This window comes from Prosopis cineraria, unplaced genomic scaffold (assembly GCF_029017545.1).
Source record: "Prosopis cineraria cultivar Desert tree isolate PC_DT_omini unplaced genomic scaffold, ASM2901754v1 PC9, whole genome shotgun sequence".
NCBI classification, from domain to species: domain Eukaryota; kingdom Viridiplantae; phylum Streptophyta; class Magnoliopsida; order Fabales; family Fabaceae; genus Prosopis; species Prosopis cineraria.
Genome location: NW_026555340.1, coordinates 11,121,436 through 11,145,688, shown reverse-complemented (window position 1 = coordinate 11,145,688; position 24,253 = coordinate 11,121,436). Strand labels below are relative to the sequence as shown.

Here is a 24,253-nt window from a genome sequence, read left to right as displayed (position 1 = left end):
AGAAGCTTAAATAATTTACATGATTAACCACCATGTCATGCCTTACTCAAAACGAATTGATGATGATCTCTAGCAATCATGAGACTTACATAAATAGAGAAACAAATATATAGTGGAGGGTTGAATGATCAAAGCTATGGAGGTGTGTTTAGATGTTAGGATTTGCCCTTGTGTTTCGGCAACTAGATATTCAAAAGATTTAAGATTCAAGCTTTAAGCTCAACTTTATGATATCTTTTACGGCTTAAGGGAAGGTGAACTTACCTTTATGAATCTCAGTCACCTTGGATCTCTATCATCTCCACTTTCCTTCTGTTCTCTAGTCGTCCTTTGCTTTCCTTTATATAGTCCCTTACATCTGGGGTTTTTATAGAATCTAAAGCATATCGTGATCTATATCAGTATTTTTATATATTCTTATATTATTATTTAGAGAATAGATGTTGATTATTATCTTATCTATCATTATATTCTAATTATTATATTATTTTGGAATCTTTAAATTTTAATATTAGATATTAGATTATATTATCTTAAAATCTTCAAATCATATTGTGTCATTTTTTATTATCTTCAAATCAAAGATCTTTTAACTTTTTATTTATTTATTTTCTTGTTATAAAATATTTTCTTATTTTCATTCTTATTATTTCATAGAGATTTTTTTATAAAATATTTTCCTATTTTCCATTTTCTCTTGTCTCTATTTTTATTAATTTTTTATTATTTTAGTATAGATGTTATCTTATTTATTTATTAGAGCCTGGAACAAATATGGTGTTCACACAATATGTACACATAATCCTTATTAATTTAATGACTTTAAAAAGACAATTACACAATACAAGAGAATATTGGATGACAAGCTTGTGAAACATTAATATACATATATGGTTCTTACACCACCAGACACATGCTTACACCTCAGTAAACACAAAACATACATATAATTATAGTAATTTAATTTAACATTACAAACAAGAGAATCATGTTAATCATGCAAGGTTGGAACATGTTAATGTAGTCAGAGCATTAAAAGAGATGGTTCTTGGCCATAAGGCAAAGAGGATTTTTCTTGTGACCTTAAAGTCTATATCTTCCCTTTTCATCCTTTTTGGCATTTCCCATTCAAATGAATAAACAAGATTAGCAAGGATAAGCTCCATGGTGGCAACCTCCATTAGTAAACCTGGGTAAATTCTTCTTCCTGCACCAAATGGAATGAGCTCAAAATCTTGTCCCTTTAAAATCTATGGCGTTGTCCAAGAACCTCTTAGGATAGAACACTTCTGGGTCTTTTCAAGCCTTAAGGTCTCTATAAATGGCCCATGCATTGACATAAACTGATGTTTTAGCTAGAATTTCACATCCTTTAATGGTGCATTTTTTGTTTGTTTGTATTATAATAAGTAGTAGTGTTGGTGGGTGTAATCTCAATACCTCTTTTACTACTACCTTCAAATATGTAAGCTTTTGGATGTCACTTTCTTCTATAAAACCTTTTGAGCCATATAGATTTCTAACTTCCTCTTGAACTTTTTGCATCGCTCTTGGATTTGTCATTAGTTAGGTCATTGCCTAAACTAATGTTGCAGCACTTTTATCTATTACTATTGCAAGTATATCCTGCATTTATCTTGTGTTATTATATAATAGGAAGGACATATAAGATAGATTCAAACATTTTATAGAAGAAAATTTCTTTATTTATTTTAAACCTATTTTGGTTTATTTTCTTCTCTATAAAAGAAAAATAAGTAGACCTATTCAATTATTTGTTAGCTCTCTAAATTTGCTCAGCTTTTAATAACTTACTTAACCCAAATGAGATGCAATGAGGATTTATATTATATATTTTTTTCTTTTTCTATTGATCTTATCCCAATCATCCTTATACATAGGGACTATGTATGTATTGTTATAGTTTTTGGGATTTATAAATAAAGTAAAATAAAATTGGAGAATTACCATGAGTAAAGCTTTGATGTGATCAAAAGTGAGATCAATGGAAAACCATCACAGCTTTTTGAGGTGGAGCAAGACATCAATTATATCTTTTTCTTGTTGTTTATGCCTTTGAGGATCATGTTGCTCATCAATAACTTCTTTATAAAATGCATCCAATTCCTTGTAATTCTTCTCAAGGTGGCTAGTCAATCCTCTAAGTCTATCTATTCACCTTGTGTAAAGAATATAATCTGACAAGAAGAAGCTACCCATCAAGACTTGCAACTCATTAAGCATCCCATGGAACCTTTAATAGATCAATAACAAATTAATATTATGCTTTGAAAAAATATATGTGCTAAAATGCGTAAGACATATATATTGCTTCAAAGTACTTTTAGCTAGCCAATCAATTAAAGTTGGTATAAGTGGTAGGCACTCTTGCTCTTGGAATAAGAGTTTGAGAGAAAAGTTATGAAAGTTTTGAGTAAGTCTAGAGTTAGGAGGCTTCCATTTTCATACTAGCATCATATATTCAACACCTATACTCTGGTTTGCAAAACTATTCCCACACTTTTTCAAATAATAGGGAAAATTGCAGTTAAGAACCTAGGCATATTACAGATAAGGAATCTAACATTATTAATATTCAGATATGCCCTTGGGATTAGATTTTGGGCCTGATTCACCAAGTATGGATAATTCAACCAAAGTTTAATTCCCAAGCTTTGTATATGGACTGAACCTGTGGAATACATGTTTTACCTCTAGTATTTTGAAAGATATGTTTTTTTGGCATTAGCATGGAGGATATTTCTAGTTCTCTTGCTAAAGAGCTTTAATTTTAGTGCATTGTTCTATTTTCAACACATTGAGATTTTTCAACTGTTTTTAGCTCATTTCACTTCTCAAAGGTATCCCATGCTTCCATAACTTGTCTTACTTTGATTAAAGAGTTAATGGTTTTAACTCAATTTGGATTGTGAAAACTTGGGATCCCTTAATTTTAAATTTCAAACTTGGTAATCTCCTTAAGGGTTAATCCCTTGATTACCTTAGTTTATGATCTTAGTGGTAATTAAATGAGGGAATTTTACAATTTAAATTTCATAACCAAAGAACAAGAAGCCCTGGTTGAGGGAAAAATTTTCAAACAACTTAAGAAAGAACTCATGCAACGTACAAGCGAAACAAGTCATACGCAGAAAATCCTCTATGGAATAGAGCGATCAAGGAGATAAGAGTATAAAGAAAATACAAAGATAATTAAGTGTTATCTTATTATGTCCATACCTTAAAAGACATAATGTATCTTTTTTTTTTCCAAACTTTATGTTTTGTCATGTTATGTTGTTTTAAGACCTTTGATTTGTTATATATGAAGCATGTTAATTTTCATGATGATTGATTTTTAGTTCTTTATATATCATTCATTTGAGTGTGAGCTCTTAAGTGATGAGTTATTTAAGAGAAAATATAGTGATTATAAAAATATTTATATAATTCTTTATAGATGATAGTGATATTATTAGAATCAATGTGATGGAAGATGAAAGCGTAGCCTCCTAATTGTTGAGCTAATAGTGTTGTTGCCACTCTAGTGAAGAATAATACAAATATAAGACATTGTATATTTCTCATAAATACTTTATTCTTGGTATAGTATAAAAAACCATTAATGTGGGATAGTTTTATATTAGAACTAAGAATGATAACAAAAAATATTATCGTAAAATTGAACAAAGTTGACAAGATAAACAGGAACAATTGGGACATATGGCACTATAAGGTGTCATATATTTTCGAAGAGCAAGATGTTATTGAGCCATTAATTATAGCCATGGCTGAGTCTGAGGTAGAAAAATTTGCTCAATATAAGAGACATCAAGAGGCATACATGGAGTGGAAATAAAAGAACAGTATTGCATAAATAACACTTTTAAGTGCTATGGTTGATGATTTAAGATGCAAATTTGAAAAGTACTCCAAAATCTAAGCCACGTAAGCCACCTTGAAAGAGAAGTTTGGGGATACTTCAACCACTAAACTAAGAAGGTAGATAATTAAGTTTGACACTTACAAGTTGAAGCCAACTACTTATATGTGGTAGCACCCTAAGGAGATGGTCAACATGATCATAAACTTAAGAAAGCCATGCACAATCTATTTGATAGGTAGTACGTACAAGCTATAATCAGATTGCTCCTAACTAATTGTGAGCACATGATTGTTAACCTAACCTATAATGAAAACATCATTACTTTTAATGTAGGGCTAAGTATCTAGAGCTAGAGGGCAAGCATCTAGAGGCTTACAAGTCATCAAGACAAGGTTACCTTGTCAAGGAAGGTGGTCTTTCAAATGCTAAGCCCAAGAAAGACAAGAAGCAACTAAAGAAAGGTAATAAGAGTGACCTTAAGGAAAAGAAGGACAATAAACCTTTCTAAAAGAAGGGAAAGAGCGGTAGTAAAAATAGAATTAACCTAAAAAAGGTCAAATGCTTTGCATATTAAAGGATGGGCCATTTTACAAAAGATTGTCCTGAGCAAAGTGGACATGATTAGATACTTATAGATTATTTAAATTCACATTTTTGTTATGTTTTCAATAATGTTTTTCTAACATAAATTATTTCCTCTCCTTAAATTGTAGACTTGGGCTCCACAAACCAAGTAAGCAAGGATTATGGATCCTTTATAGAGTACCATCAATTGCTAAACCAAAACAAGTGGCTTCACATTAGCAACAATATGAGGATCAAGGTGAAAGGCATTAGAACTTGCAAGTTTATCTTATGAGGTGGAAAAAACTTAATTTTCCTTAATGTTTTGCATGTGCCAGACATCTAACAGAATTTCATTCCTATTGCTTGCATTTTAGAATTTGGGTTTTTTTATTAATTTCCATGATAAGGTTGCTGATATTATGTAGAATTCAACCTTTTTATGGTTGTGTTTTTCCTTCTAAGAAGTTTTTTTATTATGGATATTATTGATGTTGTTTATTCTCATGGTTGCTTTACCGTCTCTTCTAGTAATGTTGATATGAATATTTGGCATGCTAAATTAGGACACAAATCAAAATAGAATGATTAAACTAGCTAAAGAAGGAATAATGGGTTAGAAATATGAAATTGTCCTAGTGTGAAAATTGTCTAGCTAGTAAAGTGTAACATTCCAAAATTTTGTTAAGACCTAGATTTAATTTAAAATAAAAATATATATAATTAAATTGAGATTAAGAATAATTTGATAAAGGTCTATAGTTTAAATTGTACTAGGCAAAAGTTTGATTTTATTTAATTTTTAATTATGAAAAAAATTACCAAAGTTGCCAATGTATTTAGTTCAGTTTTTTTAAGAGGAAGTGAATGTAGAAACATAAATTGAAAAGGGAAATTAGAAAGCAAAGAGCAAGGAATGAATGAGAGACCAAAAGGAAGAAATAAAGCTAGGGCTCGAATCTAAGAGGCTTTATGGTAGTTGTGAGCTCGGGTATGAGTTAGGTAGGCTCCCTGCTTCAATTCCTTTTTCTTTCCTCTTGGTTTTCTTAAACTTTTAGAAGAGGAAAATTTTTGGTTTTGTTCCTGATGGCTTAGTTCTTGTAAGCTTTAGTTTCTTTAGGTTTTAAGAAGGTTGTTTAGAGTTTTTATATGGTGCTCTAATATTTTAAGTGGGCAATTGGATGAAAGAAGGGACTTTTGGGTAAAAATTAAACCCCAAGAGATTGGCTTTTGGTCTTCAATGGTTTGAGCCTATTTATTTAGTTATAATTGTGCTATTTGAATCCAATGAGATTTAAAGTAAGCTTTGGTTTTCATTATAATAGCTAATTGTGAAAGTTGGTAATGCTAAGTGAAGGTTTGTTGTTGATTAAAAGTTGTGTGGTTTGAAAATTGGCCTAATGGTGGCTAATAAATGGTTTTGGTTGTGAAGTAGTACTATGTGAATGGTTGGTTTAATATTTAGACCATTAGGATGGATTATGCCTCATAGACCTAAGTTGTGTGGTATGAGTTACAGTTTTTTTTTATACTATTTGCTATGATAAGTGATGTGGATCACTTATATGTTGTAAGGAATTGTTGGTGGAACTTAATTGGAGGTTAAGGAATAAGCTAAGTCTTATTTTTGTACAAGAGGAAACCCTTTTGGTACAAAAGATTGAGGTAACAGGGGAATTTATATTTTTTATTGATTTGTTTAGCTATTTTGAATAAATAATACTAGCTATCATGCATTACATATTTTAAATGACTAAAATCAATTAAATGTGTTTTATAAAGGTTTATGGGATATTACTTCAAAAATAGTGCATTTATGTTTCCTAATTGTTTAATAATGATGTTCTTTACAAAAACAAGATGGTTAGTGTGCATTGTGATCATCGAGACATGAAGTTGTACTTAAAGAAGTGTAACTAGGTTCGATACCTTAGGCCAGGGAACCTCTTAAGGGAGCAATGATATATACGATACTACCTTAAAATGTTGGAGTAGTCAATACTCAAGAAAGATAAAGAATAGTAGAAGGCATGATTTTGATGGGAGTTTACTAATAGGGAAGTGTGAACTTGAGATGTTTTATGGCACACTGCCAGTACTCAATGTTGCCTTACTTATTTGTGGGCTCAGTGTACTAAAGTGATTAGTGGATTAAGTGTTTGACACCTCTTAGTGGGAGAGGGAATTCGATATGTGAAGTGTGAGATTGAGTTCCTATGCTAAGGTAGCCCTCACATAGAGAGTAAGTTAGGTTAGCTCTGGGAGAGAGTTAGCTTTGATTGCTTAGGATTCAAGTCGAAGGAGAACAGATGGTTTGGTGTAACATCCTTAAATTTTAATTTGGATATTTAAGCCTGATTAGATTAATTAATTTTATTAGAGTGGTGTGTGGCTGTATGGCCAGAGAGGTCTAACGAGTGTGTTTAGTCATATTTTTAGCTCTAAATACGGGTTTAAAGGAAGTCAGGTCACTCGGGAATAAAAAAGGGAAGGAAATCTGAAGGCTAAGGCTTTATGCCACATGCCGTGGCTTGTAGATTAGGCCACCATGGCGTATGTGTGCTGACACGCCTAGGGAGATCTTCTCTATTGTACGACCATCGCAGTGCATGGTCACTTCTCTACAAAATAAGATCATGAAAATGTGTGGACAAAAAGGGAGAAAAATAAAACAAAATGCAAGAGGCTCTGCTAGGGCTTGAGGAATTCAAACATTAGGAGTGCATTGGAGTTAAAAAACATTTGAGATAAGGTTCCTAAGCTTAAATGTAACACTTGCTCTGAGTGTTATCCAAAAATCACACAATTCAAACAAACTAAGTGTGGTTAAAGAGTTGATCCTAAAACCAACTTAGGTAACAAATCATTTAAATCAATAAAAAATACACCATGGCAAAATAAACATTTAAAACCTTTAGTAAAATTTATAGGTTCTACCTATAACACATGGAAGCAAGCTAGATGAAAGTAGGATAAAAATATGCTGTCATGACAATATTAAATTGCTGTCATGATAGCCCTCCCGGGCCAACTTCTGGGAGGCGCCATTCCGCCATTCAACCACCAATCAAAGTGATTTTAAATTTCACACGTCATTTTTAATGATTATTAGTTGTACACCAAATTTTAAAAAGATCTAACGGTCATATTAAAAATTGGATATGTTAAAAGTTTGGTCATTTTTTGCTATCATGATAGCTTTTTAGGTGTCATGACAACACCTCTAGACTAACTTTCGAAGTGCATCATTTCATTTTCTGACCTCCGATCGGAGAGATTCTAAAGCCCACATGTCACTTTTAAAGAGTACTATTAGCATACCAAATTTTGGAAAGATCTAATGGACGAATTGAATTTCATGCATGTTGCAACATCATCACTATTGCTATCATGACAGCACTTTTGCTATCATGACAGCTCCTCCAGACTAAATTCTAGAGTGTTCTGTTTCTCCATTCGGGGTCCAATCGATATGATTCCAAAGCCCACACGAAGCATATAACATTTTTTACTTGTGACCCAAATTTTAGAGAAACCCAACGGTCAGATTAAGATTTGAACACCCGGATGCAAAAGTACAGTTTTTTAGTAAAAACTATTTTCAAAATTGTCCAAATCTCATCCTAATAGTTACAAACCTGTAGGAACACTTTGGACACATCAAATAGGACTAAAAACACCTGATAGAACATTTAAATGATAGAAAAATCCTTTATATCAAAATTTGACCACTTGGGTGCCATTTTCCAAAATGGACCCTAAGTCCCCAAAATTCACAAATCATACAAGAGTGGTAAAAAATCAATCCAAATACCATATACACATATGAATACACACGTAAATATTTTCACTTAGCTTAGAGATCTCCGTGAGGCCCACGCACCCACTCTCTCTATCCAAGGTGTATGTTTGCCCATAGCACACCATTCACAATGCAACCACTTTGCATTTGCTTGTAAAATCACATATATTCATATATATCAAAATAAACATTTGCTTGTAGTGGAAACTTGGTCTACTATATGAATCCATCAAAACCACACACCATAACCAAGTTTCCTAATCACAAGTCCACAAGTAGATAAAAATTCATATAAAGGCATACAATCCACACATATTCACACACATATAAATAATCACGTCCTACTGACACCCTAATCCTAAATACATTACAATATACTTACTCAAAAGAAAGGGGTTGCAGTTCTTTACAAATCACAAGCAAACCCCTAGCTTAGCTCTTTTCCTCGTCTACCAATAGATCCTTCACCTAGACCTATAATTATTGTAAAGAAAGGGGTGAGACAACCACAGTCTCAGTAATAGAGAAACTAATATTCCTTATTATAAGGAAAGCCATAGTCAAGTAAATAAATAATAGATTTAAAATAACATATAATTAACTAATTAAAATGCTTGAATACATAAGATAGGTTGATATAGCTTTTCCTAACCAACAAAATGCCTCCTGGCACTCTTTAGCTTGTAAGTAAACCTTGTACCCACTGTACCTCCACAGGTACAACATATAAACTAAGGCATGATCTGATCTATTGAACCACCTGTGCCCCTTCGACGTGAATCCTGAGCAGTCAAAGCTAACTCCCTCCTAGAGCCAGCCTGACTTACTCTCCATGTGAGGGTTACCTTAGCCTAAGCACTCAACCTTCACTTCATATGCCGGATTCCCTCTCCCACTGAGAGGTGTCGAATACTCAATCCACTAACCACTTTAGTGTACTGAGCCCACAATACGAAAGGCAACACTAAGTACTAACAGTGAGCCATAAAATATCACATGACCATATCTCCCTATTGGTGAACTCCTACTGAGATCATGCCTCCTACCTTTTTTTAATTTTCTCGAGTATTGACCACTTCAACACTCAAGGTAGTATAACACTCATAATTCATCCCTTAAGCAGTTCCTTAGCCTATCTAAGGTACCAAACCTAGTTGCACTTCCCTAAGTACAACTCCTCATTTTTTTTATGATCACAATGCATGTTAATAGTCTTATTTCCATAAGTAATATCATTATTAAATAGATAGTAAACATAAATGCATTATTATTAAAGCAATACCCCATAAACCCTTCTAAAATACATTTTATTTGTATTCAATTGTTTAAAACATGCAATGCGTGCTAGATAATATTATCTACTCAAAAATAGCTAAACAAAGCAATAAGAAATATAAATTCTTCTGTTACCTCAACCCCTTAGTACCAAACAGGTTCCTCTTATACAAAATAGGACTTGGCTTGTTCCTTAACTTCTCAATAAATTCCACCAACAATTCCCTATAACATATAAGTGATCCATATCACTTTTCATGGAAAATAGCATTAATGAAAACTATAACTCCTACCACACAACTTGGGTCAATGAGCCATAATCCATCCCAATGGTCCATATATTAAACCAACCATTCACATAATACCACTTAACCACCAAAACCATTTATTAGACACCACTAGGCTAATTTCCAATTCATATAATTTTTAATCAATTAAAAATCTTTACTTAGTGTCACTAACTTTTACCATTAGCCCTTATAATGAAAACTAAACCTTAATTTAAATCTTATTGGTCTCAAATAGTAAAATTATAGCTAAATTAATAGACTTAAACCATTGAAGAGAAAAACCCAACCTCTTGGGGTTTAACTTTTGTCCTAAAACTCTATTTGTCATCCAATTACTCGCTTAAAACATTAGGGCATCATGTAATAATTCAAAACAACCTCCCAAGGACCCAAGGAAACTAAAGCTTGCAAGAATAAAGTCTTTTGGATCAAATTTCAAAAATTTCCTTTTCTAAAATTGAAGAAAACAAAGAGGGAGGGAAGAGGATTGAAGTAGGGAGTTTACCTATCGTGTAGCTAAGCTCACAACGGCCACAAAGCCTCCTGAATCTGAACATCAATCCCTCTCTTCCTCCTTTCTTCTTCCTCTCACTCTCTTGTCCGTTCGTTTCTTTTCTTTGCTCTTTGTTCTATTTCATTTCTGTGTTCATTTTCCCTTAAAAGAACTGATCTAACATATTGGGAAAAGTTACAAGGAAGGGCCCAACATTTTTTATTATAGTACAAAAGGCCAGGTCAACTTTGATAATTTTTTCCATAGTTAAAAATAAAATAAAACCAAACTTTTTCTTAGTAAAATTTTAACTTTAGACCTCTATCAAATTATTCTTAATTTTAATTCAATTATAGATATTTTATTTTAAATTAAACCTGAGTCTTAAAATTTTCGGGATGTTACATTAAATCTTCCTAGCTTCTTCTATTTTTTTAATGTTGGGAGTTAGGATTTGGTTGAGAATGGTGATTTTCTATCCATATAAGCTATAGGTTAGAACCTATTGACTTAAATAGAGTTAATGAGAGTAGATTAAACTAATGGAACCTAGTATTTATTATTTTATGACCATTGATGGTTAGGAAGCATTTAATATGTAAAATTCCACTATAAATATGATGGTTGGGATAATGTGGCTCTATTAATGACCACTAAAGAGTTCAATGATGTTAATGAGGGCTAGAGGAAGCTAAGAAATCCTATAGGTATTTTCATATGAGTAAAGAATGAACCTTGAAAGTGAAGAAGCATTGAGTTAGTAGTAGAAATTATCCGAACAATGGATATTGATGTTCTATATTATAATTATTTGTAGAGTAATCACTTTGGCACCATTCCAGCTTCTTGAAAGCTTTGGGAGTGAGTATTTATGGGGTAAAATCTTTGACCTCTCAAAAGTTTGAGGTAATCAAGGAAATTTTACCTTGTGCTTTTTTGTGTTAATTAGTTTATTATTTGATGAATGAAATATGTGAAATTAAATTATATGCAAGTGTGGCATGAAATTACTTGAAAATCCACTACGATGATTTTGCAAAAATTAAATGACATTTTTTAGAAAAATTCTATGAATACTATTAGTGGAGTTTTATGATGAGCTTATCCTTGAAGTTCAATGCTGTGTGTGTGAACAGGGAGTCAATGATTAATTATCATGGAAGTTCAATGATTATGTGTTTTGGTGGAGTACAATGAGTATGTGCTAATGAAATTCTATGAGTATATGTGATTATCCGAAGTTCAATGATTTTGAAAATGTGAGGTTTGAATGATTGTCAAAATATGGAGTTCAATGATTGATTGTTATGCATGGTGACATAACCACTTGAAAAAAATAAGTTCAATGATGATATTGTGCATGCTCATATTGCATGCTATAAGAAAGTTCCATGTTGATGCATTACATGATCATAAAATTCAGGATTTTGCCTAGAGAAAGGAGTAAAGATTTAAATCCATATGTAAGGCTTCCATCTAAGCTCAATGGATAGCCCAGATTCATTTTGTACTTTATCCTACCTATTTAATAAGGGACCGTCACACTGCTTCAATGAGAGACTCAAACATAGCTAGTTATCCATTTGTCCAATGAGAAAACTAGTCTAGGGAGAATGAAACCCTATATAGAGTGAGAAAATGGGAGAAATCATGATCCACAAGTGAGATGGAAAACCTTGTAATGTAATATCCTCCTCCAATTACTCTCTATATTAACCCAAATCTCAAGAATCTAGGTAAAAGAGATGATCATAATCATTGAATACAAAATTCTCCTTAATTTACAAAATGGGGACCCCAAGAATTATAAATATAAGTTAAATCAAGTCTTGTAAAAAGGCAAAATAGATTTCGCAAATATGTAGAAGCAAGGGTTTACCACCTAAGTGGTTACATAGGTGCAAAAATCTCGATAAGAAAAATTTTGAAAATTTAAAATGCATGTGCCGTGGTGTGTTCGCCTTCGTGAAGCCACACGCCGCGATGCAAATGCATGAATTTTGACAATGAGTTCTGCTGTCAATTTGGCAGCATCGGGGCCAACTTTTGATACGCCCCAAATCTCCGTCCGATGTCCAAATGACGTGAACTAGGAGTCTACAGAAAGCTCTTTTTGGGGTCTCACTAGTGGCATTGGTCTCAGGCTCAAATTAATGTTAAAATAAGGATTGGACACCCTTTTCAAAACTTTCTCATTTACCTCAACTTTTGAAAATTTCAAGTGTCTTATCCCAAAATTAAGGACCATTGGCCATAAACACCAAATGACCACATTCAACTCAAAAAACTTAACTCGTGCAAAGCACCAAAACATAGGAAACATATTTAGATTAAATTTTCACTACTCAACCCCTTAACTCAAAATCATAGGAAGGGGGAGTTTACCATAGTTTACATCAGGATTTCCCAAATCATCAATAATATGCACTACCTCACTTGCATTAGTATTTTGGCCCTATTAACCAAACACATAATAATCAACTCTCTCCCCAGAGCCTAAAATACCATTATAATTTACTTTTCTCTTAATGCAAGTAAGTAACAAGAAAAAGGAAAAATCCTAGTTGGCAATTGAAATTATCATACATATAAATTACCTAAATTAAAGAGGCCTACTACAAAAGGATCGTGATCTTAAGCCTCGAGTTGTTTTTCTCTGTCCACACTTCTTGAGCTATTTCTTGAAATATTGAAGGTAAGGGGTTGAGTATAACTACTCAGTAACCAAGGTCCGACTAACTCATGCTAATGCATAACAACTAGTTTAAATGTAAGTGGAAATTAATATTAATACTCTAGATCATATGATATATTTGAAAACTTAATATCCACAATTTAGCTCACATAATAGCAACTACTAGAAAAATATTGCTTTTAGCACTTTTCATAGAGATGGATTTGATTAAGAAATTTATTGACAAGCATAAAGGTAGAAAATAATACTCAACTCAAAATGCCATCACTATAGACTCAACATAGACAACAAGTGCCTTTTCTCACTATATACATGATCACACCTCCCTTATCACCTCCTTATTCCTCTAACATGAAACCATGAGCTATGACTCAATGGGATAGTCTATATTCCTTGACTTCCCTAGCCTAAACACTTGTAAGGGGATTACCCAGCCAAGACATACCTAACTTACTTATGGATCATGGTTTTCCCCATTTCTCACACTATAGGGTATCATACACCCTAGATTAGCTTCCTCATTGAATCGGTAGATAGCTAGCTAGGTTCGAGTCCTTTGTTGAACCAGTAGGACAATCCCTCATTAAACAAGTAGATAAATTTAGATAGAATCAATGTAGGCAATCTATCACACGGATGGGGCCTTACTACTTGGATTTCTCATCTACTCCACTTCCTACGCGAACTCCTGCCTCTCAAGATCATACAATGAACATTCATGCCGTAACTCACATATATACAATTCATAGAACATCACATTACACAATCATTGGACTTCTCACACACATTTCATGGAACTTCAAAACCCAACAAGTCATTAAACTCCCAAATCACAATCATTGTACCTCACACATTTAAAATCATTGAACTTCATCATTACACAATCATTGAACTTCTCAAACACACTTTATGGAACTTCTAAACCAAACAAGTCATTGAACTCCCGACTCACAATTCATTATACCTCACACTAGTAAAATCATTGAACTTTTCAAATTGTAAAAATCATTGCACTCCTAATAACATTAATAAAAAAATTCACCACTATTGTTCTCAAGGAAAACTTGCATCATAATGCATGAAACTCTTAAATTTGATCTAGTAGATTTCGTCACAAATTAAGCTACACTTATATTTTCTCTAGTTTATACATTTCAATAATAATTCATAAATCAACAAACTAATTGACACACACAAGCACAAGATAGAATTTCCCCAATTACCTCAAACCTTTGAGAGGTCAAAGGTTTCACCCCTCAATTATTTGCTCTTGAAGCTTCCAAGAAGCTTGAATGGTGCTAATGGTAGTTATACTACAAATATTTACCATGCAAAACATCGATATCTATTTTGAGCTATTTTCCATTAACATTTCATCATTTCTTAACACTCAAGATTTTTTCTAAGCTCATATAGAAATACCCAAAAGGATTCTCAACTTCCTTTAACTCTCATTAATAATATTGAGCTCTTAAATGGGCATTAATGAAGCCATATTATTCCCAACCATTAAATTTATAGGAATTTCAGACATTTAATGTCTTTCAACCACCAATCATCATAAATTCAGAATTATCAAGTTTACTTAGCTCAATCTACCCCCATTAACTCTATTTAACTCAATGGGTTTGGACCCATAACCTCTATGGACCAAAAATCACCATTAGAAATGAAACCATAACTTCTACTACCAAGAAAATGGAAGAAGAGAGGAAGATTTAAGCTAGGAAGCTTACCTTGGGTGTTTATGAGCTCTAAATTACCCCTAACAATCAGTTTCTTTAAGCCCTAGCTCAGCTTTTTTGCTACTCCTTCGTTCTCTTTTGTTTTCTCTTCTATTTCACATAGGTTTGCAACTTAATACTGCAAAATTTTAGCCATGAACCGCGGCGGACGCACAATGCACTGCGGCACATGGCATAGAGAGCTTCTCCTAGGTGTGTTGGCACGAATATGCCATAGCAGACCAACCCTACGTTGTGGCGCGTGGCACAAAACCACTCCCTTCAGAAATTCTTCCTCTTCTATCCCTAGGTGACTCGATTCTGCTTCGGAGCCACGTTTGGTACTGAAATCGAGATCAAACATGCCCGTTAGCCTCTCTAGCCACACACCTCAAAAATTCTCTTTACTAATCTTTTTAAGCTTAATTAATCTAGATTTAAAATTGAGGATGTTACATATAACCATTCACAAGTGTTTTGGCTAGGGTAGTCTCAATGTATAGATGAACCCAGTATGAGATAGCTTATGATTGTGTTAGAGCAATTGGGAGGATGTAAGGGAGGTGTGATCATGCATATAGTGAAAAGGGAACATGATTGTTATATTGTGACCCCACTAATGAAAATTGTGAATTTAGCTTTATTTCCATGCGAAAATATGCTAATTGGTTGTGTAACTAATTCTTCTTTTATATAAAAGTTTTGTTACAAGAATTATTCCTTGAGCATGTGCTAATATGCTTGAGAATATGAATTAGTATGTTACATGATTTAAAATTTGGATTGTAACTAGCCACTTGCATTTAAATTAATTGATATACATTAGTATGAGTTAGTTGGACCTTAGATACTGAGTAATTGTACTCACTCTATTACTTTTAATATTATAAGAAATAGCTCAAAATGATTAGATAGAGGAAAACAGTCAAAGGCATAAGATCGTCATCCTATTAGTAAGCCTCCTTATTTTGAGTATTTATATGTATATGATGATTGATTTTGCCAATTAGGACTTTTCCTTTTAGAACTTACTTGTATTATGTGTTTTGTGAATTATAAACCATATTTTAGGTCCTAAGGTGTATGCATGTGAGTTATGATATCAATAGCAGGGCCAAAATACTAGTACAAGGATTGAGTATGGCATGTGATTATTGTGGATTATATGATGAAATGTATGATTTTAGCTCCTCCTTATGTTTTAAGATTAAGGGTTTGAGCATTGAAAATGTTATTGATAAGCATTTAGTATGATATAGTGCATTATATAGGTTGGTTTTAGCTTATTGAATGTGGTTTGAGTAGCTTCTATAGCTTTTGGCTTTTGGTATGTGGTTTGGACACTTAGTTTTATGAAAATTGATAAAAAAGTGCTAGGTTTGAAATGAGTGTCTAATTCTTGAATGGGAAATAATTTGATTGTGAAACTTAAGCCATTAGCTAGAGCTTGAAAAAAGCTTTCTGGAGACACATAAATCATTTAAATAGGACATCAGACGGAGATATAAGGCACACTAAAAGTTGCCCTGAAAGCTGTCAAATTGACAGTAGAAGTTTGCTATCATGGTACGTATAATGCACCGTGATGCATTATACAATAAGCTGTGGTTCATGACACAGAGGCCTAAAAGCCGTAATGTATTTTCAACGAGCCATGACGCACACCTCTAAAACTATAGAATTCCTTTGTTTTCTATTTTCTAAGCAAACACACTAATCTTTTAAATGATCCTTTACTTTTGCATAGTTATTGACTCTGATTTGTCAATTACAAACCCTTTTAAAATGGTTTCAATTTTAAAAACTTGGGATCCCATCCTTACAACCTATTTGTAAACTTGGTAAATATGTCTTTTACCTTGAGCCAATCTCTTAACTATGGAGATTTAGAATTAATCATAATTTATGAGGAAGGATATTACATTCGGTAGATTAGATCATGCCTTAAATTATGTTTTGTACTTATAGAGGTACAAGTAGGTGTAAGGTTTACTTGTGAGCTTAAAGTGCCAGGGGGCATTCTATTAGTCGAGAAAGGATACATTGGCCTAGGTCATGCATTCATGCATTTTAAATGGCTTAATTATATGTTATGTTGAATCTAGTATTCATTTGTTCAACCATGACTTACTTTGTAATAATAAATATAGATTTATCTGTTACTGAGACTGTAGCTGTCTCACCCTTTTGTTTACAATATTTACAGGTTTAGGCGAAGGATCTAGTGATGCACGAGAAAATAACTGAGCTAGGGGTTTACTTGTGGATTGTAAAGAACTGAAACCCATATCTTTTGAGCAAGTGTATTGTAATGTATTTAAGATAAGGGTGCCAGTAAGATGTGATTATGTGTGTGTGTGTGAGAAAGAGAGAATATGTGTGGATTGTATGACTATGTATGAATTTTTGTCTGCTTGTAGACTTATGACTAAGAAACTTGGTTATGGTGTATAGTTTTAATGGATTCATGAGTATATGGTGCTTGGAATGGTTTTTGGCCACTCTTGTGTGATTTGTGCATTTGGGATATTTAGGGTCCATTTTAGGAAATGGGACCTAAGTGGTCAAATTTTGATATATAAGGGTTTTCTATTATTTGACTACTCTATTAGGTACTCCTAGTCCTATTTGATGCGTCCAAAGTGTTTCCATATGTTTGTAACCATAAGGAAGAGATTTGAACAATTTTGAAATAATTTTTACCAAAAAGTTGCACTTTTGTATTTAGATGTCCAAATCTCAATTTGACCATTAGATCTCTTTAAAATTTGGATCACAAGTAAAACTTTTTTTAAGGTTCATGGGGGATTTGAAATCACCTTAATCGAATATCAAATGAAGAAACGGTGCACTCCGAAAGTTGGTTTAGAGGTGCTGTCATGATAGCAAAATAAAGCTATCATGATAGCAACAACAACCAATGTTGCGATGCATATTAAAATTCATGTGTGAGCTCTATAATCACTTTGATTGAAGGCTAGATGGTGAAATGAAGTTTGCCCGGGATGGCTGTCATGATAACAAAAATTAATGCTATCATGATAATAATTAATTGGCCATGTTTTCCTAGTTTGCTTTCATGCACTATATATTGAATCTTTAGACTTTTTAAAAGGTTCTATATATCTATTTTTGTATTGTGTAATTTGTTTATTGATTTAAATGGTTTGTCTCCTAAGTTGATTTTTGGATCAACTCCTTAACTACAGTTAGTTTATTTGACTTGGGTGATTTTTGGATAACACTCAGGGCAAGTGTTACATAAAGCAAAAAGAAAATCTTTCAATAAAGATACTAGGGCTAAAAATCCAATGCAATTAATCCATTATGATATATGTGGTCCTATGAGTGTAAGGGAAAAACATAGAACTTGGTATTTTAGATACGGTGAGGATCTGAACTTAAGTTTGTACAATGTAACATCTGAATTTCTAATCAATAAACTAATTGCTAATTAAGGATAAATTAGTAAATTAGTGGATAATTGAGATTTTGGATGATAAATTGAGGTTTTGACTCCTTGGATTGTTGAATGAATAGGATCGAGTAAAAGAATGGAGTTTTGGAGCGAATTGTGCAAGAGCAGTGAGATTTTCTTCACTATGTCATACGCCATGGCGTATGCTGTGTGGGCTGTAGCGTATGGCACAAAAAATGACTTAGAGGCTCGTGAATCAGCTTATGGACTAGAGAAGGAAAAGGGAAAAGAGATATGGTGGAGAGGAGAAGAGAGGGGTTGAGCTAGTGTGGCAAGTTTTGGAAGATTAGATGATAGTTCCAACCGGTTGCTTGCCGAGTAAGTTTCATATTGTCCTAAGCTCCAATTCTATCCTAATTTCTCTTATTTTAAGTTATAGAGAAATTGAATCAAGAAATTTTAAGGGGATGATTTCTTTCCCTTTTATAGTAAAAAGATTATTGAGAATCAAACTAAAGTTTTGCAACTAGTTTGGGAATTAATGATTAAGTTTTGAAGCAATAGGATGAATTTAGCCTTAAATGGATGATTGAAAGAGGTGAGGATTTTGATGTGAAGTGTATTAAGAGTAATTGATGTGATAAAGAGGCTAGAGAAAATGGTTAGGACTTGGAATGGTTAAGTGAAAGGAAATGAGCAATTAATTTTGATTAATAGTGATAATCAATATTTGCGATCAATTAGGTAATTGACTAATAGTGCTAATTTGTGTATACCCTCCAATTCACACTCAAACCTTAACCTACTCATGCATGTTTAAGCTTAGGAGAAGCTAGGTGCTTCTATATATATATATATATATATCCTCCAAAACACACATAATTCATTATAACCTCATGCTTGAATTAGATTGAAGTGAACCAAACCCTCATGCTAAAATGCCAATTCATACGTGATACCCTTTCATTAATACACGCATGTTTTGTTCTCTAATAAGCATTTAATACTTTATGCAAAAAAAAGTGATTTTGATGGTAATCTTCACTTTTACACATCTTCAACAGCTACAATCATTTCTCTAAGTATTCCTAACGTCTCTTTTTGTGCTAAACTATATATAGGACCTCATCTAAATGAGTTGATAATATATTCATTGAGTATTAAGTTATTTTCATTCAATTCTTACCTATATTTTGATAACTTTGGGAAAAAAACTCTCAAAGATTTATAACTTTTCATTGTTATTACATTCACTCTCTTAGAAAAGTCTTTACCATGAAAATATATTTCATTTACTGATTTGAAATCTTAGGAAGAGTTTTTCCTAAGTGATTGAAACAACTTACTTGTATAATAAGTGTTATTGTGAAATCAAGTTTGGTGTAGATTTGTGAGTTGTACTGAGATGGCAAGCCACCCAATTAAGCTTGTAATTTAGGGAAAAATATCAAGGGTGATCTTATGGATTGGACAAAAGCCAAATTGTTAGACTGAACTAGGATTCAATAAGTGACTCAATTAAATCCACTCATCAATAAGTATCTTGTGTGACATAATATATAACAACTGTAAATAGCTATTAGAATTTTAACATATGATATTCAAAAAGTACCAAATCTCAACTTTTTGAATTATTTTGTATTGTTGGATGGAAATGTGCCTCGATCTTTTTCAATTGTTAATAAAATTTAGTGTTTGTGATTAAAACCTACATGGAATAAGTAGACTTAAGTCATTTATTGAATCTAGATTCTTCTTCTTCTTCTTTTCTATCTTTAATATAATTAAATCATCAACATTATTTTCAGAAAATTGAATCATTTCCACTGACAAAACCACCATTGAGTTGAGTTGAATTTGCTTTTGTTTTGATCATTTGATTATTCCAATACACTTTGTCCATTTTTCAAGGGAGAATCAACCAAATAAAAAACTTATTCACTAGCAAGAACTAATTAATACGGAATGGATTGCTATTAAATTGAGGATATTAACTTTTTTTTTTACAAATGAAATTTATTATTAGTCTTTATTTATGAATAAATTTCTTGCTAGATTCTTGGATGTGATTCTCTTTTTTTTTAAAAAAAAAAAGAGTATGGCAAGTACTACTAAAAAAAGCTCTCGAACAGTTTTTTTCCCCCAAATTTCGCAGCTTTTACTAAATAACACAGGTTTCAGTGCTACATCTAACAAGGGAAACGCTACAAATCAAACAACAAAATAGTTTGGTCCATAATAAATCTCGAAATTTCTTTAATTTCTCAAAGTAGAAGGAAATACTGATGGGTGCAAATATAAAGTTGCTGGGACGGCACTTTTTTTTTTTTTATTTCAACTCACTAGTATCAAGCATAAGAGGTCACCAATAATGAGATGAATTTTTTTTTTTTGGGGTAAGAATAATAAGATGATTTTGTGGTGTCATGATCTCCGGCCAAATAAAATATGACGAATTTGGGAAAACTGGTTGGATGAAAATTTAATTTGTATCCAATATAAATATTAATATTTTTAAGATAATATAATTTTAAATATTTTTTATATTAAAGTAAAAATAAGATTATTAAAAATTAAATAATAAATAAAGAAACAAATTAAGATTAGAAAAATATTGAAAGTGATGTAATAAATATTAACAAGTAGAACCATACGCTTTGGTTTTTGGTGAGATAAAATTAATTTGTCTCAGTTGTTCAGTAATGAAATTCTTTGTGATAAAGTTTTCAACATACAAAAATTATATAAAATATTGTGTCGGAAAAAAAAACTGAAACTATGGTCAAAGAAATCAAGAAGAAAATATTTTCACTTTGTGAAAAGTTAAAAGTTAAAAAATAGATCATTAATTTAAAACCTTTTCTCAGAGAATTAAAGACCAAATTTTTATTTAAGAAGTTTGAATAATTTTTACCACCATTTTATTTGTTTCATGAAATTCATTTTTATAATCAATGTAAGAGAAAAATTATAAATATGGCAGTTTCCAAAACAAAAAATCTAGCAGAAGGAGAGAAGATTTCAAAAGAAAATTAATGCCATGTTTAGTGCAAAGAATTTTTTTTTATGGAATTAAAAATGGAAGTGAAAGCGCAGGTGAAAGTCGAGGTAGAAGTGAGGGTGCAGGTGAAAGTTGAGGTGGAAGTGGCATATAAAAATATGTTTGGTATGTAGATGAAAGTGAGATAAAAAATTTACTTCACATTGTGTTTATATTTTGAAAAGACCAAAATGCCTCTAAAAATTAAAAGGCAAAAAAAAAAAAAAAAAACATTGAACATCCAGCACCCCTGAAGCTCCAGCCCTTCGATTTCTCTAACAAGCAATCTCGATTGTACTGGATGTGAGATGGCTGTGGGGTTGGGATTGATGGGTCAAGGTTTGAAAAAGAAGAAGAAGATGGCTGGACATTGAAGCCATGTTTGGATTTGATGGATCTCGTCTATGGTTCATAAAAGAAGTAGCTTGGTAGACATTAATCAAATCTATGAAAAGTCTTTTTGCAATTAATATTCAATCGAAGGCATCACCTTCAATCCAACTAATATCCAATCAACTATTAAAGCAATCCCAACCCCACACATGAAGAAATTGGAGCCAGACCTTCAAGCATCAATTCAAATCAAGTGAAGACGCCATTTGAGAAATCAGAGCAAGTGTTGTCATGCCCAATGGAGGACCATCGCTGTAGCTGCTGGTGGAGGATTGTCACCGTTGTTGCTGGCAGAGGACTGTCCCCATCATTAGGAGAGAGTCAATGAACAACTAACAAGAACATGGAAGAAGGAAAGAGAAGGTAAGGGTAAATGGGTCTAGAGTGGACATGGAACCCAGTTCCATGAGTTGAGAGATAGAACCCACTTCCATGCTACCAAACTGATAAAATTGTTGGTTCCACTTCTACTTCCCTCCTCCTAATTCATTGCTACCAAGCAGTCCATAAATTGGTGTCAAATGATTTGTTTCCATTTTTTTTTTTTTTATGGAGAGAGGAACTTTATCAGATTCAAATGAAATTTCCGTAATTGTGTTTAGCTTAACGAGGATTTATATTTGAATCTAAGATTTTGAGCTAAATTTATTATTTATATACATAAAAATTTGTAGAACCATGTCTTAATTATAATTATTTTGGTTATTTAAAGTTTTGAGTTCCTCAAAATTTCTCTACATTCATTGAATCCAAATCCAAAAAAGACATATTAGAAAAGTTATCCTTAATACTTTGGCCTTGGTGTTGAAATTTAATATTTGACATTACTAAAGTTGTATTTGAAAAAAAGAAAGAAAGAAAGAAAGAAAAAAATTAATAACAAACTTGCTCCTTTCAACTCCTTCTTCCTCATAGCTTCTCCCAAAAGCAGCCCTGCAAATTATGGTATTTGTAAAAGACATCAAAAGCTCGTTCAAGTTAGTAACCTGAAACAAAGCTGCATGTCTCGATATCATTTGAATCATCCGTCGAACATCATACTATCTTATAGACAAAAAACTAGAGACACATTTAGCACTAAAAACATGGATAACACAAATTTTTCTGATTTCTCTCCAATAATCTCCGTAAGGAGTGAAAAACAAGTCTATCCCATTGTAAGATAGTTTTTGCTGGCTGAACAAAGAGGGTCTATTAGAGAACTCTACTCATGGTTCTTAAGTGTCTCTTTAACCATTTTAGGGGATGAAACAACAAGGGCAGTTCTATGACTTAGTTTAAGAGAAAAGAGTGGTCCATATTTCTTAGAGAGGTTCCATAGGTCAAGATAAAGAGAAGAACTATTGAGTTGATGGCGATTTCCCACGATGGGAAGGCCTTTAGGACCTGGTGGGAGGTTAGGTTTGTGAATAATGGTTTTTCTACGTTTATGAAAGAATACGAATAGCAAGAGAGGAAAACTTAGAATGAGAAGCAGAGAGAACGATGATACCATTTTGGTATCCTGGTACGTATAACCTTAAGCGTCAAATGATTTATGAATTGCTTTCTCCAGAAAAACACACACACACATAATTGTTTGCCAAGTTTTAACTTATTACATTGATGACTTCTTTTTTTTTTTTTATTTTGGGTAATGATTTTTTATTTAAGATTTTTGTTAATCTAGATGGTTGAACTTGAATCCAAGGGTTGAATATGCTGAATTAATATTATAATTTAAGATTGATTAATCAACGTTACCATTAATCCTTCTCGCTGGCTACTTATACGGAATACTAAACTAAAGTTAATTAAGCACCTTGTTATTTTATTGACATTTACACATATCTATTTGATCAAAATGTCCTATTTATATTTAGGGTTAGATGACAATTTGACCTCTAACCTATAAGTCAATGGGCATTAGAAATATTAAATTCATATTTGATATAATGTTCCCTTTTAACTTTTGAATACTATACAAAAAATGAGTTTAAGACCCAGATGCTCCAACTGGACCTATAGTTTAAGGCCAAATTGTCCTTTAAGACTTATATTTAAGTTGAAAATGGGGAAGCTTAGTTAAAATTATGAAATAATTATTGGGTTTCAATTAAGCATTTGCCCCTCATATTCATTCTTCAATTCTAGAAACGTCGGACACTGTCTTGGAAAAGCATTGTATACATGTTGAAAATGTTGAAATCAGACTGCGTATACGCATGAAAAAATTGCATTTTTAATCTTGAAGTATTCGATTACTCTAAGTAGGCACGCGTCAAGCCATTATTTTGTTTTCCAGACGTTGCAACACCTTTTTTTTTTTTTAGCTGCCCTCAATAAAAAGAACTTTGATCTGCAGAATAAAAATCAAAATTATATTATTACCAATAAGTATTGAGTTTAGTGGAAGAAGCTAGATTTTCAAAAAGTAACAAACTAAAATTTAAATCTCTATTGAAAAAGATGCTTATACGTAGTGTCTGATTGAACCTTAAACATGATTGCTTGCAATCAATAAAAAAAATTAAGATATTATTGAAAATACAGAATTGTTGTTGTTCAAAATTAAATGGCGGATATTTCAATCATAATTAATTACATTGTTGTTGGGAGGATCTACATAATTTAATTAATAATATAATATAATATAATATAATATTGGTAATATCAATTTAGATTAACATGATT

General features: G+C 32.3%; 1 pseudogene; it reads right to left on the bottom strand.

Annotated features, from left to right (window-relative positions):
• LOC129319561 (cytochrome P450 83B1-like) overlaps nucleotides 1-23,075 on the bottom strand; it is a 28,702-nt pseudogene extending 5,627 nt beyond the window's left edge.
• Nucleotides 23,076-24,253: the final 1,178 nt, after the last annotated feature.